At 33.3% G+C, this 17,446-nt stretch overlaps 1 long non-coding RNA gene across 1 annotated transcript in view; it reads right to left on the reverse strand.

The window, feature by feature from the left end:
* Positions 1 to 236: 236 nt before the first annotated feature.
* Positions 237 to 17,446, reverse strand: part of LOC143249128 (uncharacterized) — a 33,114-nt gene continuing 15,904 nt past the window's right edge. The window contains exons 2-3 of the long non-coding RNA XR_013027574.1: positions 2,758 to 5,545; positions 237 to 2,632 (exon numbers count right to left, since the gene is read on the reverse strand). This is a non-coding gene — a long non-coding RNA (uncharacterized LOC143249128). The remainder of the gene's footprint in view (positions 2,633 to 2,757; positions 5,546 to 17,446) is intronic.

Raw genomic sequence — 17,446 nt, forward strand, 5'->3', positions numbered from 1 at the left:
GATCATAAATATGTTTTTGTACTGGGGACTTAACGTCTGACATGAGAATACCCCATGCATTTAATGGCATTGAAAAACAAATGTGGGTCAAATTTGGACACTACATCCATCTAGAGACCTATAAGTTGTGTGTCGGCTATGGTAAGCAATATATAACATCTTGAAACAGTCAATAATTCAATTACAAGACATTCACATGCCCCAGGCAACAGTATGCAAAATACCTAGAAATTATCTCTTGGCCCGGCATGGCCTAGCGCGTAAGGCGTGCGACTCGTAATCCGAGGGTCGCGGGTTCGCGCCCGCGTCGCGCTAAACATGCTCGCCCTCCCAGCCGTGGGGGTGTATAATGTGACGGTCAATCCCACTATTCGTTGGTAAAAGAGTAGCCCAAGAGTTGGCGGTGGGTGGTGATTACTAGCTGCCTTCCCTCTAGTCTTACACTGCTAAATTAGGGACGGCTAGCACAGATAGCCCTCGAGTAGCTTTGTGCGAAATTCCCAAACAAACAAAACAAAGAAATTATCTCCATCTGGAAATACAAGTCTCGCGCCTTCTCAACTGTTGCATATCCCAAGTAGCTGAAAAATGAAATGAGTATTCATGTTAATAAGTATAAAGACACCATTCATACTCAACAATGCAGCATTTGTAGATTTTTTGTACGATTTGTTTTCTGAAGTGGGCACTGGGAAATAGTCGTCTTCCTACATTAGATGAATTTTGGAAAACCGGTAGAGGTAAACTCTGGATATGATTGCTTCCCGACAGTCTTTTTTCGATGGAAACTACGTTGCAGGGCTATTGTCAAAAAACATCCGCCAACTACAAAACTACTGCACACGAAGACCAACTACGTGCCCTCTTTCTACTCGTTTAAAGTATTTTTATTTAAATTTGATACTTCTAACTTTTAACATAGTATGCATATCTTCACGAAATTTGTAGTCGTTCACATACAAAAAAATCACTTTTTAATGAAGAGCTTTGGTACAATAAACATGTGTAAATTTATTTTTCATATTAAAATTAAAGTACATTCTTGTATCTCAAATTTGACTTTTTTTGCTAAAATGACATAGATTCGTAATATAAAACTATTCGTTTATCCAAAGTAGCTTTAACTGTGTAACAGTATCCATTTATTTATAATTAAATTTTATGATTTTATTGCCTTTAAATATTTTCTACTTGCTTCTTGCTACATTATAAGTTAATCTCGTGGAGAACGTAGAGGTCACGTTACACTATCAAATTACATAACCTACAAGCTTCTCACATGCGTGTCTCGTGAAACATTTATTGTGTTGTTGTTACTATTGATTTTACCTAATTTAACCATAAATATGCTAGAGATCCATATTTTTTTGCGTTTTAATTACTTTTATAATAAAGAATAACACGGTCTTTTGTTCTTGCTCTCTGAATGTTCATGCCATTTAACCTTGTTTTGTTTCTCGTCGTACTAATGTTTTCCATTAAATAATGCACCAAATAACGTAGAATAAATAGGGAAAACGTAAATAACTTCTCATAATTATCAAGGATTTTTGGTGTTCTAACTAAAGGACAAGAGCAGTTACAGATTTATCCAAATTAGTGCTCTATTTCCCGTGGGGACAAACTTGCACTAAGAGTAAAATTAACTATCTGTTCAGAACAATGTCATGCAATACTTCATTTGACTTTCTATCAGTTATGTATAATATATAACACTATGTTACAAATTTTTGTTCCTTAATGGTATGTTAATTTTTAATTGCTTACGTTGTAAAAGTACAGTAAATGGTCATTATTCCCTTCAAACTTTACTTTTGTGACCTGGATAATGAAATTTAGAAATTAACCTATTTTTTACGTAAAAACGGGCAAATTTACACATCTTCATTTACATAAGGTCTGAATAAAACACCATATGAATCAAGACTTACATGTATTTATACTAAAGTTACAAAAATTAACAAAAATGTTTAGAAGTGATTAGTTTAACGAGATTTACTATTGTAATATAAATCACTTTCACGTCAGCCACCAAATATAGTCTCCCATCATGTTTTTGTTATGTGCTCCTTGGTAGCGGAGCTCAAAATCCAGTATATTTTGGTGGAAGCGCTCGCCTTGCTCCTCTGAGTATGCTCTCATGTTCTCCTTCAATTTATCAAGGATATCCTGCAGCCTATTTTGCCGTAGTTCTTCACCAGAGCCTCAACCAGTTCCACATAATATTCAGCCTAGTGACTGCCCAACAAGCCCCCGAACCACTGCAACAAAGCTGCTCCAAACTTTTTTCCTCCCTACTGAGCTTCTTGGAATTCTCTGCACTCCAGGATCTTTATTTGTGGTATAACGAAGATACCAGCTTTGACCTCTGCCTCAGACAGCTTAGGAAGAAATCTCGAAGGTACTTGAAAGCTGCAGACTCCTTATCAAGAGCTGTGACAAATTTTCATAAGTCCCAATTTTATGTGCAGTGGTGTAAACAACACCTTCTGGAGATCCGCTAGTGGCTCACACTTGACATTGTATCTCCCCACAAAGAACTCTGTCCATTGAGGCCAGTGCTTACTGTTGTAATGCGCTTCTGTGTCCCTGCTGTCCCAAAGGCAAAGATAACAGGGAAACTTGGTAAAGCCTAATGTGTAAGAGATTCAGACAAAATATTTTGTGATATTTTTTTATTAGCAATAGTACAAAATTTTAGACCTTTTTAAAATTTAAATATAAAATCTTCAAACAAGCAAAAATTGTCCGTCTTACCTTCTAGAGTTTTTTGCAGTGCTCGCAGGTAAAATGAAGTACCCAGGGTTCGTCTTGATCCCCGACAGGCATGCTGAAATATGCCTTGTAGGCTTCACACATTTTAGCAGATGTTGTCACAGAGTACTTTTACGCTCTTGTCTTGATAAATTAGCCACATAGCAGAATGCGCCTGGAGAATGCTTGCAGCTTCTTGATGCCATTTCTGATAAAATCGGATAAATCTATGTGTTCACTCAGGCAGCTAGAACTAAACTAAAGTGGTGAGCCCCTGTGTGTGTGTAATATTACTATAGAAAGTTCTAAAAAATTCTAAAAGGTTCTTAAATTCTCATAAGTTCTACAACATTCTAGAAAGTTCTTGAAAATTCTTGTAAGTTCGAGAACATTCTCTCTCAGCTACTCAGCACTGAATCTACCTGGAATGTTCTGGAAAATGTGTAAACTTGAAAATTTCATTACCCAAATCACAAAAGCAAAGTTTGAAGAGAGAAATAGGTCTTTTCCACTTACTCTAGGCATAAGCAATTGTGAAATAACACTTTCTGCCCAGGAACAAGAAAAAGTAAAAATGTTGTTACATAGTGTAATTAAACGTAAGAAAACTAATCATTGTCTTTGATAGCTCTGTAACCAAACAAAACTAAAAGCTATAAAAAATAAATATCGTTTTTCTAAGCAAAAACTGTTTTTAAAGTAACTTATGTTTAATCTCGTACTTATTAGAGAGGACATGGATAAAATAGAAAAGATGCCTAGAGAAAATATCACAGTAAGTAAGATTTTTATTTTCAATATTGCTTTATGAAATTAAGAACGTAATTTATATTTTATTGTACACATTAGCTAAATTTTGTTATACTAATTGATATGACATAAAGTAGATTAGTATCATTTTGAATATAAATAACAAACTTTGTCATGTGCAGCAAAATATGCTCGTGAGTATAATAGGAATAATAAGGTGATCAGGCTCTAAACTCATTTTAAAATAACTTGCGCAACTTTATATGAGAAATTCATAGAATTTTCTATAGTTCTGAGCTATGTAAGCAGTGTTTTTGAGGAAATTGTTTGCGAAAAAATTAATACATATTTAATTATACATAAATCATTTTGTAAATCTACATTTAGGGTATGTACAAAAAATTCAACACTTACTGGATTGTACGTTGCCATTCGTCTTTAAAAGAATAACATTACAGAGCTTCATTCCTTTTTAAAGCAATTTCCATAATATTAATCGTACTTGTTGATTCTTAGAGAGAAATGTAGATAAATTACTCAAATGTTTCTCATTAATTAAACATCTTGTATTCTTCGCCTTAAATAATTAATAGCATTTCAGAAAATCGTATTCTGCTTTTTTGTCAGTTTTGAATTGGCAACGAACAAATTAAGAGGAATATGAGAAGAAAATTCAAATTTTTACCATTAACTAAATTTCAGTTCTAATATTTTGCTTAGAGCTAACTGTATAATATTAACCTAGACGTTGCATGGCTAAGGTTCAAACCCCTGTCGCACCAAACGCTCTCGTCCTTTAGTCCGTTGGGGCGTTATGTACGATCAATCTCATTAGTCGATGTTAAAAGGGCAGCCCAAGAATAGGCGGTGGATGGTAATGACTAGTTGTTTTCATTCTAATCTTACACTACTAAAGTAGGGACAGCTAGCGCAGATAGCTCTCGTGCAGCTTTGTGCAAAAATCAAACAAACAAAAAATGATATCCTAACCAATGCTATTCCTATGTACTCTATAATGATTATAATACAGGTGGTATTGTTCGCAGATTAAACACTTAACAACGCCTTGTAAGAAGCTTATTCCCAGCAAAAGCTTAATTTAATTGTATATAATTTTAACAAAGCGACTTTGTCAACAAACACTCTTAGACACTTTCAGGGGCTGTTTACAGATGTCTGACGAATGTTATATCGAAAGAATGTTTTTTATTCTTGTAAATTGTGATAAATTTGTTAACCTAAATTTACCACTACATAAGCAAATCCTTTAGTTTCTAATCCTTTTACAAGGAATGATTAATTTTAAGGGCCTCCTCATGTTCAATGTGGTATATATGAAAACAAAAAAAAAAACGGCTGGTATGGATAGAGAAAACGCTATGTAGAGAATCGAACAACGTTTCGACCTCCTTCGGTCATCGTTAGGTTCACAAAGAAAGAAAGAGGTAACTTACCGATAGCTGACCACATGTTTGAAGGCGGTTGTGTAATTGAGTGTAGGAATGTAGAGGACGTGCTTAGATGTTGGATATATTTATTAATATAGGTATAAAGTTGTTCCTTTGTATTGGTTTATTTTGGGCATGAGTTGTTGTATAAGTAGGGCTTCTTTAATTTTGCATAGTGCTTTCTCTACCCATACCAGCCGTTTTTTTTTTTACATATATAATTTTCTATACAAGTGGGTTTTCTCTTCATCACGGATTATTAAATCGTGGTATAGTAATATATGACGTATTTACTTTGTAATAGTACGTTACAGGTAAATTCATTTTGCAATTTCTTAAATTCCATATCGTTATCAATGAGGGTAGGGGTGCGTAAAGTAGGAAAGTATTTTGAGTTTATCTTTGTTCGGTTTACATTTTTTATTGTAAGTTTTACAGACAAGCATGATTTTATTGCGCTGTGTCGAATAAATTAAATTACAACTATTGAAGTGTTCATTTCAGTGTTGGTCTTTTCTTGTGTTCGATGAAATAGCGAACGGTGGCATTCAGTAGAGAAAAACAACTACATGGCCCTTTTGTGTTGGATGCACCTATTACAACAAAAACATTTCTGACAATAGTGCATTGAGTCAATCTCTTTTGGTTTAAAACAATCTCAATATTTGTTATTGAAATGACAAAAGTTGTAGGTAAACAGCTCTAGACTTGTTGCCTGTACGCTATGATCCAAGCAATTGGGCTTACTGCACATTTTAAATGTTTTTTATAGGAAAATTTACCATTGATCTGTTTAAATGGGTAACTGCTAGTTTCTTTATACGTTTTGGTAGCGGTACAACTTAAACATTCGTATCTCACATATGAAAAGTGCGTAAACAATGAAATTAATACTAATTATAATATAGCCCACTTGTATCTAACGTATGAGCAACAAACCCATAAATAATAGAGTTAATGCAATTCATACCACAGTGTCGCCCACTAAATGGGGACACTGAAATATTTTATTTATTCAAAGTAGTGAAACTATACGTGGAAAAAAGCACAATTTATAACTTTATTATATGTCCAAAGACTTGTCTCAAAGTTGCATAGCAACAATAAAACTTAACACAATAGATACAATTAAACCCTCTGAGCCATATATTTACGCATGTACTTGCGAGCCCCAATTTTCTAAAGTGGCACAACTGTATGTCTGCAAACTCGCACAGTTAAAAACCGTGTTTCAATACCCGTGATGGGCAAAGCACAGAGAGCCCATTGTGTAGCTTTGTGCTTAATTCTAATCAATCAGTCAAATCTATGGTACTGTTTGTAACAGACAAAAACATAATTACTTAATATGATGCAACATGTCGATCTCTCGGAAGTGAGAGATGAAGAATCAAGCCAGTGACTTGAGCAATATCACGATCAGTTGGTCAGAACACCATGAAATGCATAAATAAGCTTCTTTAAAGTTGTTTTTGTTGCCAGGTGTATTTTAACGATATACTTTCTAAGTTTCATGGCCACATGTGCTCTCCATTTCTAAATTCGCAGTGAATAAATTAAGGGAAAACGGCTATTTAATACTTCCCACCCCAACTCTGGACAACTGTTTTCCTAACAAACACTGGAATTGACCACTATTATAACGCCGCCAAGGCTGAAAAAACGAGTATATAGTGTGACAGGAATTCGAACCCATGACCCTAAGATCATATTTTTTGAGATAAAACATGATTAAATTTTGGACACTAAAGATATTACCTTAGAATGCTAATCATGATTATAAAATTAGAATCAATAATTACCTGTTCATAAAATGTTAAAAATGCACGGTTACCAGAAGATGTAATATATCAGTGTAAGGAAGATGTAAATATAAATGCATTGTACTACAATTGTAGATATTAAGCTATTCTGTGATACATAAATTTTCTGTCTAAGCTGATGAATGATTTCTTTATGTCAGTACTATACTTGCATGGTTTTATTGTACCATCTCAAATAAACTGAATATATATCTCCTTCGACACTTCTTACGGAAATAAAAACCGTCAGTGTTCACTTCACTGCTGGTCTATTCTTGCGCTCTGTAAAATGACCTACTAAGGCAACACTAACACCTTTAACTCCGCTCTCTTCTTAAAGCTTTAGTTTCTGTTGCTACGGTCGGTCAAGTTACCGATTAAAAAAACAACAACCGAAACAAGTTCAGGTGCCTTCATTTCCCAATTAAACCAATGCTGCAGTCCAGTTTTGGAGAAATAACGCTCATCCTGTAAGCGACAAAGTTTGGATTAAACTTATCGTCATCATTTTATCACTACCACAGTCGTTTCAGAAGTGATAACTAGTTTAAATGAATTCGTTTAAGATGCAGATCGTTACTTCACTTTGGATAACACTGTTTATATATCAAATTGCATTTTAATAATTGAGTAATCCTTTAAATCATCATGAATAAATAAAATATCAACTAAATGAATTAATCTGCGTTATCAGGTTATTGTATCCCAGAAATACTTTAACAACAAATAATGTATTTCTTTCAAACATTCAAATAATTCTTAAGAATATAGGAAAATTAACTTTTTGTTTGAAGATCGTTTATTTTTTTCGGTTTTTGGAATAGTTGAACAGTTCTGCCACAAAATTCAAAATATTTCTAATTTCGAGTGAAAGGCTTGATAGATACTACGAACTAATAAAATTGACATGCAAAATGGAGAATGAAGGCCTTTTGACAATAACAGTTAACTGTTCGCCTAAGTTAATATTCTTTAAATCAAGAAACTGTAACATTGCTTTCTATTCTTGAACATTCCTTTTAATAATTAAAATGCATAAGATTTCTGCTTTAAACAAAATATGCATATTATTAATATGCCTTTAAACCACTATTGGCTTAAAATTACCGTGTATATATTTAAATCAAATTCTCATATGAAAACAATGCTGAACAAAGTACTAATTTCGAACCAAAACCTATGACTATTGATTACATGTACTTCCGTTAAATAAGAAATGATAGTACTTAATAAATGTAACTTGATACAATTATGATAATCCATTAAATGAGGCTCGGCATGGCCAGGTGGGTTAAGGCGTTCGACTCGTAATCCGAATGTCGCAGGCTCGAATCCCCGTCGCACCAAACATGCTCGCCCTTTCAGCCGTGGGGGCGTTATAATGTGACGGTCAATCTCACTATTCGTTGGTAAAATAGTAACCCAAGAGTTGGCGGTAGGTGATGACGATTAGCTGCCTTCCCTCTAGTCTTACACTGCTAAATTAGGGACAGCTAGCGCAGATAGCTCTCGTGTAGCTTTGCGACGAATTTTAAAAACAAACCATTAAGTAAATTATTAATTTCAAATCAGTATTTGTGTTAAGTGTTGTCAACGAAGATACATGTGTTTATATGGATAAAAGAATGTTAAAGTACTTCTCGACTGTCACCAGAGTAAAGTGTTGGTTTTAAAGCTAAATTTACTTGTTGTAGCATTGGAAAAAGGTGCAGCCATATCATATTTTCTCCTCTAACGTGTGCTATAGTTATCGTTAACTTATTTTATATCAATCTTTTTTTGTGCAGTCGTGGATAAGACTCACAGACCACTAACTCGGAATTTGACAGAATGTGTGTGTGTGTATTAATATTGTATATACATTTTTTCTTCAGTAACTGGATATGTATTTTATAATACTTTACATTAATTAACATTACAAACGCACTCAAATCATCTATTAACTCCACTTTTATCTGTTTGGATATATTCCAATACTTACATCATTATAATAGAGAAGTCAATGTAACTTAAATTCGAGTGAAGGTTTCCAATCCTGGCTACCCAACACATGTTGACTGATTTTCTTATGCTTGAAAAGAATTACTGAGACTTTAAAAACTAATGTCATCACTCTTTATAATGGCTTTTGTATTTACCATACAGGGTATGCCAAGAAGAATGAAAATCATAGCCACAACACGTGATTCTAACTTTGACTTAACTATTATATAAATTACATTAAATACCTTGTTAGTTTTGTATACATTCTTAAAGCTCTCGTTCTTCATTTACTTTTCTTGGAATTTAGTGGATGTTACTCTAATCTCTTAGGACACCTAAAAATCCAGACCACACGACTTCTAACCTACATGTGTTTTAACACAAACATTTCTGTAGGGCTTAAGTTCCCTGTTACGATTTCGTTAGGAACTCTCTGCCAGATACGACATGTGATATCCACACTGACAGCTGTCTTACACTTTATAAACATTCTGACTACTACAAATAAAATGAGCCACTCGTTTTTCTTATCATACATTACAGGCTTAAAATATTACTTCTAATTAAATATGTGCTCTTCTTAATTTTAATCTCGTAGCACCAGTTTTTTTCAAGGGATTATGTCCTCAGACTTCCTTAGCATTCACAAGCTTTGTTGACGTTTGATCTCTCAAATTAGACTCCCCTCCTCCTCTCTCAAACATTCTGTTTACGGACCTAATACTATTGATATACAGATATTTTTTTTTTTACGGGGAGTAAAACCTTGCTAAAACCTTTCGTGAATCATAAAATAATAAACGACAAATTTGCTGTCTCGTGTGAGAAAAATCACTCAACGTGTTGTAAGTCATAATATTATAATATTCAACTTTATCTTTACAAATGGTGTAATTTTGAATAACTTTACATATCACATGCTTTATTTCAGATTTTTGAGCATTCGTTCAACGCTACTTGAGATCTACCTTCGATAGCCATCTTTAATTTTGAGGTGATAAATTAGAGGGAATGCAGCTAGTCAAAAACACTCAACGCCAGTTCTTGGGCTACTCTTATCTACGCGAATATGATTTGACCGTCGTAATTATAGGATGCACACTTGTCCAGAATGATGAATGTGATATATTTTCTGCAATAACGGGACATGTTGGATACAAAAAACTACTTTCCATCACGGTAATCACTGAGCTGCATATGGTCTCTCAATTACGGCTACGTATCAAGAATTGTTCCATATTTTATTTAACAGCTACAGATAAGCATTACTCAATACCAATTAAACATGTTTTTATGCTTACTACAATATTTGTATTTGATCCAGTTCGATACAACTCCAATCTAAGTTATTTTAATTGATACTATAAAGAAAAGCGTAACAATCGTTAGGTTCGAGTATTGTCACTTATTTAACGAAATAAAGTGTTGAACGAATAAGAACGGAAACCTATTTATTCAGTTACTCAACATTTTTTATCGCTTAATTAGGTTTTTACAATGTTTTTAATCAGTTAAATCAATAATTTTGAAAGAAAATTTAGGAAAAACTTTTATTTCGCAGAATAAATGAGCAAGGTATTAGGTAAAGAAAATAACTAAAATAGAAAAATTTAAAACTTTTAAAAACAGTAGGGACGTTGAGATACATTTTTGAAAGTTATTAGCACACTTTAGACTAAACATTTAGCGAAGACCGTTGAGACCAGATATTTTGTTTCGTGCTAGAAGTTTCTCTTGATGACGAGAAACCTACTTGAAATAAAAATGCATTTCGGAACGGCTGGTATGGGTATTAACACTTACTGATAAGGAGAGAACAACGTTTCGATCTTTCTATGCCATCTTCATGCTAAAAAAAAGTTTTGAAAGTGACCGTTGCCGGACACGTCTTAGGAACGAGAGTATAAATGGGTACTGTATTGTAGAGGGCGTTGCAGGTAGATGTTAGGTTATTAATTAGTATAGTTATAAAGGTGTTCCCCTATATTTATTTAATTTTGGTTTTAGTGGTCAATAAGTAGGGCTTCTTTGATTTTGCGTTCGTTTATATTTGTTTCCTTACTTAATATTTGGGTGTTTTCTATGGTTGTGTTGTGTTTATTTCATTTGCAGTGCTCAAAAACGTGTGAAGGTGTTTTTGAGTTCTTTGAATCTTGTTTCCATTTTTCTGCTTCTTTCTCTAATATAGAAGTCGTAGCAGTTGTTGCACTGTATTTTATAAATTATGTTGGCCTAATGTTTGTCAGTGTAGTTTTTACATAGTATGAACTTTATTTTTGTACCTGATTTTTGAACAAATTTGGTGTTTACTGGAATGTTGTGTTTTGTTATAAGTTTTTTCCAAACACTGGTTACTTTTTCGCTAATGTCGGGAACATATGGTATGCAGCAGTATAAAGTTTTCTAGTTTGACGTATCTTGGAATTTATTGTTGTTTGTTTGTCGTTGGTCTAGGTATGTGCGTATAATTTTTCCACGGTTTTTTGAGGAAAAATTTTGATGTTGATGAAGTGTTGTTTTATTTTGTTGATTTCATCGTTAATTGTATCGGGTGAGCATAGTTTTGTGGCTGTGTTTATTTGGTTTCTTAATATGTTGAGTTTTTGTTTTGTTTCATGTGCTGAGTACCAGGGAATGTGTAGTCCAGTATGGGTGATTTTTTTCTGTGGATTTCTGTTTTGAATTGTGTATCAGTTGTAGTGATCTTGAGGTTAATAAATGCTATTTGATTATTTTTTCCTGTTCAAAAGTGAACTTAATGTTGGTGTATCGAGTTAACGTGATTTAAACAAACTAAGTGTATGTTCTGTAGATGTGAATCCAACAATTGTATCAACATACCTGTAACTGTATAGTGGTGGGTGTAAGGTCCTGGAAGTTTGAAATAAATCGCGATTATACTTCGAAAGCTCCTGTCTGCTCTCTTGGATATTTGAAACAGATGAGAGAAACGAATACAGTAATGATTTCGGCTTGTGTGCTGAAGTAAAAGTATATATGAAAAATGGAAAAACAGAAAAATAAAGGTTGTAAATATATATTGAAATAATGCTAAAATGGTGAATATCTTTGAGTCTTATCTTTTGTAACAAAAATTTTTGAGCAAAATGCACAAACTTCTAACAAAGAAGAAATGTGTTGATTTAGGTTTCTAAGCTTAAGGTATTTTTAAAACAGTAACGCCCCCAGTATTAAAGTAAAATAATAAAATGTCTATTACAATAAAACACGTTATACAATATCAGTTTTTTACTTGTATTCGTTTCTGCAGCAATCTGATGATACAACGCTAAAAGCCAGGTTTTGATATCCCTGGTGGGCAAAGCACAGATATCATATTGTGTAGCGTTGTGCTTAACAAACGATTAAAAGTCGTATATACTTTTATTCCATATTCACAGAACAATAATGCAGTTATAATTTGTTATATTGTAAACTAGAATTTTTAACATATTGCGTCAAAGAGGTGATTGTCAGTTTGCAAAAATTCTTTAGCGATATTTTGTTCTCAAACTTAAATTCTCGGATAATGTATACGACATCATAGTTCCACTAAGTAGAATCATAGGGCATAATTGTATAATGTGCATCAACATATTGTAGCTCAGTATCAGCTGGAGAGGTATTGACTGATAAAGTTGTATCATTTATTTTGGTAGTTAATTTTAAATCTGACATTTCCAGCTGATCCCGAACTTGTACTGGGTGATGGGTCTCGTCCAGCATCGACGATAGACTTCTATATTCAGACGTTCTCGTAAATTAAAGCCGTCGTGCACTTAGCACAGATTGAAAATAAGTTTTTGTAGGTCTGAATGAGGAAAAAACGGATATCTGGGTTTGTCTGCAATTTTACTTGGACGGTCTCTGCAAAAGATCTCGAGGCTGTCGTCAAACATTGGCTCCTCAGTTTTTGTTGGGGTTTTTTTCGCAAACAGAAATTACAGTATGGTGACAATACGTTCAGCATTGTAGGCCCACTGTGAAAATGTTTTATCGATGATCACAAAAGTACTTTAAAAATAGATGACATTCTCTCATCAGTAGTAGAGAACTTTATTTTTTAATATAAAAACATGAGTGACTAACTTAAAGAACAGTATGATAACATGTTGACTAACTCGAGAGGACGAGAAACCACTTGAAATAAATATGTATTCTCAAGACAGCTGGTATGGGCATTCAAACTTTGATTCAAATAAAGTCAGTTGCAAATTCTTTGTTAACCTGAAGGTGACCTAAGAAGGTCGAAACGTTGTTTTGTACTTTATTTTAATCAAAATTTTAATACCCCTACCAACCATCTTGAAAATTGACTAACTTTCCTCTTACTACGATGAAAAATATTAATTATTTTTAAATCTTATAACAACTTTGTTAATGTTTAGCATATAAACACTATTATAACTAAATAATAACACTTTGAAAAAGTTTGATTCTATTTATATATAGTTCTTGGTGAGTTGTATGTAATGGTAATTTTAAACAATAAACGCGAATGCAAGACCGAAAACAATCTTTCTAGAGTACCATCAAATTGTGAATTTCATAAAAGTAACTGACCTTTCTGTATCGTTATATAAAGTGCAAGACATTACAGATAAACTTAATCACGTTAGCGAATGGTTTTTGTGTAAATTTACAGAAATTATCAAATGTCAGTCAAATTTTATACATAAATATCAGGTGAATAGTCATTGTTGCTTCTCATATAATATTAAAGTGTTTGTTTAAATAGCAGGTCATTCACTATATGTGAATAAAGTGAAACGGTAAGTTAAATTATATTAAAAATTAAACTTTTTCGGATGGTAAAAATATTTTTGTTTTGTTTTTCGAATTTCGCGCGAAGCTACTCAAAGGCTATCTGCGCTAGCTGTCCCTAATTTAGCAGTGTAAGACTAGAGAGAAGGCAGCTAGTCATCACCACCCACCGCGAACTCTTGGGCTACTCTTTTTACCAACGAATAATTGGATTGACCGTCACATTATAATGCTCCCCCTCCTGTAAGGGCGAGCATGCTTAGTGCGACGGGGATTCGAACTCGCGACCCTCAGATTACCAGTCCAACTCCTTAACCTACCTAGCCATGTTGTGCCAAAAATATATAAAGCAAATTATTGTTTATAATACTACCTCATTCAAATAATGGATGATTAAAAACTGACACATGGTATAATATTTGTGTCGTTACCTGTGAAAACGAAACACTAAATTGTCTATGGAACATTGTCTGCCTGAAGTAACATTATCCTTGATAACATCTTTGGCCCATAGAAACAGTGCAAAAAGTATGCAAGTGAAATGACATTTTTTCGAGAGTATAATTACAAAATAATAAAATTTTGTATTTAAATATGCTTTCTTTTCATAATAACAAATGTAAAAAGTACGCTTAAGTATAAACTATAATAATACAAACGCGACTGGCTGTATTGTTCGATATCTATATAAACGTTGAACATTAAGTGCGGTAAACAGTTTTTAGCACTAAGTTAAATTTAGTAACAATATCATCTTCTAGAAACGCAAGAAAAGAAGATAAGATGATATTTTGAAACCTTCATCCTGTGATACAGAAATATAGAAACATTTGTAAAACAGACGAAATTACATTTAAGTTCATCTGTATGCAATCCTGGTAAACACTATCCAACCGCCTGTAGAATCTTTAGTAACACAATTCACTTATCAGAATCATCCACCAACGGTAACAATACCCTTAGTAACATTTAACTTTTTAAATTTTAAAACACGCATTGAATGAATGAATGAACGTCCTGTATTCAGTCCTATGGGACTGTAAGCCTAAGTTGTGTTTAATCCTTTACTTGTAACTGTAAACACATATTTATAAAATTAGATTAAATTACTAGTTCTAAGACTTTGATACTATAATATTACATCTGGTTCCGTTATGTGAAACTCGTAACACGTTTTCTGAACAATTCAGTTTTTATGGTGACCGATCAATGGTCCCTTTAGTTCCTCTTAGAGTTGTGACGTCATCGTCTCTCTCATTGTAGTCGACTCGCTTGTGCGTTCTCTATTGATATTCTCTTCAATCTTTGGAGTAATTACTAACATATAAGGAAAGGTTGTCTTTCCTACAGGAAACCTTAGGTGTGATACAATATATTTTTCGGCAGATACTCATTATGGTGGGAAACTGCTCTTCATTTCTTCCAGAAAAACGTCAATAACAGACATTACATAGAGATGATATTTCTGTCATATGCTAGTACAAAGTTTGACAATAACTTTGTCGCCCAGTACACCTAGTGTATAGGATTATCTCGACCAAGAGAATATTAAGATTGCAATGACTAGCAAAGTGTCCAGATTGTTATCCCATTAAGAACTGTTAGGCAGGACTGAGCAAGAAAATTAACCATGATTCTAAGCTAGCTACTGATGTTGAATTGCAACACCTTTTAGTGAGAAGCTAGAATAATAATATTAAGGTGAATTATGTCAATAACCTCATCAACAGTATCTGCAGAGTAACGTGAGATAATTGGAGTACAAGGAGGACCCACCAAGTACTAAATGTTTAATATGAACTAATGCAAGACAACAGACGCTTAAATGTTGTTTTTTCTTAACCTAACGTATGATTTGCCTACTTATTGGGATATAAGTACACGATTTTGACACTTAAAGTTCAGTTACAGTAACATTAACCATCGTACAAAATAAATTGGTTGTACTGATATGTTAAATAGTATTGAATATCTGTTTCTGACTGTTAGTGCTCAGAGTGAAACATTGAGTAACGTAATTAGTTGACATCGCTGTTTGCGTAAACTACTTGAATGCCAACGAGTAACATAAATTGCAATATTGATAGATATAATGTAATTAACAAAATTAGACCCAAAACAATTTGGTTCATAAATAGTTTAATTAAATGTAAATGACAAGCCGATGAGTGTTCATTTGGGGCCCCATTGGGAATGCTAGGCTTAAGAAAATTCATCTAAAAATGAATACAATTGCAATGAATCTGCCTTCCTTTCTTCGTGTTTTTTAGTGTATTAGTCACACGATACTACAAACTAATTATTGCAAAATATTGAACTGATGCTAAACATTCATCTTTCTTACAAAACAAACATTACCAAAAATCTAATACAGTATTTTAATGATCATTTTTCTCGAGTCTGTAGCGTGCAATACATTACACTTAAACAGATATTTGAAATTATCTTACATTATTTTTCCGAAAATAAAAATAGCTATACCTATATCGTAAATTGTATTACAACAATGATGTCTTTTGGAAAACCTCAAAATCCATAACTCTAAAGAATAATTGACAACATTTTTCAAAATGTTTCCCCAAAACAATTCATACATTATAAATTTTAACTGAATACGCAGAAAATGCAAAATCTTGTTTTCGAGCTCCCTCCCCTTAAACATTTTTGATGTGAACTCACTAAATGTTTGTAACTTCTTTTATCTTTTATTCCTTCTTTTTGTTTTTATTATTGGCTATTAAATACGTCGCTCCATAAATCGGCTATCTGTGTTCTTCCCACTGTGGGCACACTTCTTTTCAAGATTAGTATTAAATGATTTCCACAAAAGTGTTAGTACAGTCAGTGGCAGGTCTAAAGGCTTACATTAAGCCATCATCCGAGATGACGAGAAAACCCACTTGTAGAGAAAATTATATATTTAAAAACGACTAGTTCCCGCGACCCTGACGATGACCGGAGAAAGTCAAAACGTTGCTCACTCCTCTATTAGTGCTTTCTCTAACCATGCTAACCCATCGTGTTCGTTATTAAAATTTTTAGGACATGCATTACTATAACATTGTAAATGTGCAATTGTGGAACTGTTTAAGTGGTCTAGTAATTAAATCATTAAAAAGAAATATTTTTAATACTTCATTTTATTAGCAAACAGACCTAAATATTAATCTTAAGTTATTCGGTTATCTGAAGAACAGCAAGCCATTATATTTACTTTTTTACATAAAGTGAATTCTTGGTAATTCTCCAGAAACTAGGCATTTAAGAGAACCTGTGGAATCAATGGGAGATTGTGAATACTGCTGGAAAGCCAAAATGTGATAGCATCACAGATATTTTTAAATTAGGGCATAAAAATCATACAGCAACCTAAAGTACACGGACACTTCACTATTTTGACTTCTAATACAGTTCGTAGTAAAATTGCCGGTACTGTCTCAGTTTCAGCAGTTGTTTCTAGAAAGTGATTATATCTTTCGGGTAGTATTATTTACTAAAACTAGAATAAAGAGAAATTTAACCATTGACATAAGTCATTCAATTTCAACTTATGCACGGTCCGCGGCTCCAACCCCATCTTTCTGAAGGTTTCCCATAACAGTTAACAACATTGGTTAAGCCCCCTCCTGTGTAAGTTTTCTACAGAGGTCCAATGAGCATTATTTGTGCAACTGATAAATGTAATAAAGTTTCTAGTATATAAGCTCTTCGAGCACTAAAAATTTCAATCACTTCATTGAAAAGTAACATATTCTCGCTGTAATATACCTCGTTGAAGAACAAAAACATTTGAAATTATCTTACTGGAGTTATTATCTTTTGCAAAACTTGCAATACAATGGATACATTAAAAACTTCTTGCGGCTTTGTAGTTTTTAAATATTTTGTGTCCATTATGAACTTTATAGTGTTTCTAGGGTTATTATTATTCAGGTAATGGAGAAA

The sequence above is a fragment of the Tachypleus tridentatus genome, chromosome 4 (assembly GCF_004210375.1).
Source record: "Tachypleus tridentatus isolate NWPU-2018 chromosome 4, ASM421037v1, whole genome shotgun sequence".
Classification (NCBI taxonomy): domain Eukaryota; kingdom Metazoa; phylum Arthropoda; class Merostomata; order Xiphosura; family Limulidae; genus Tachypleus; species Tachypleus tridentatus.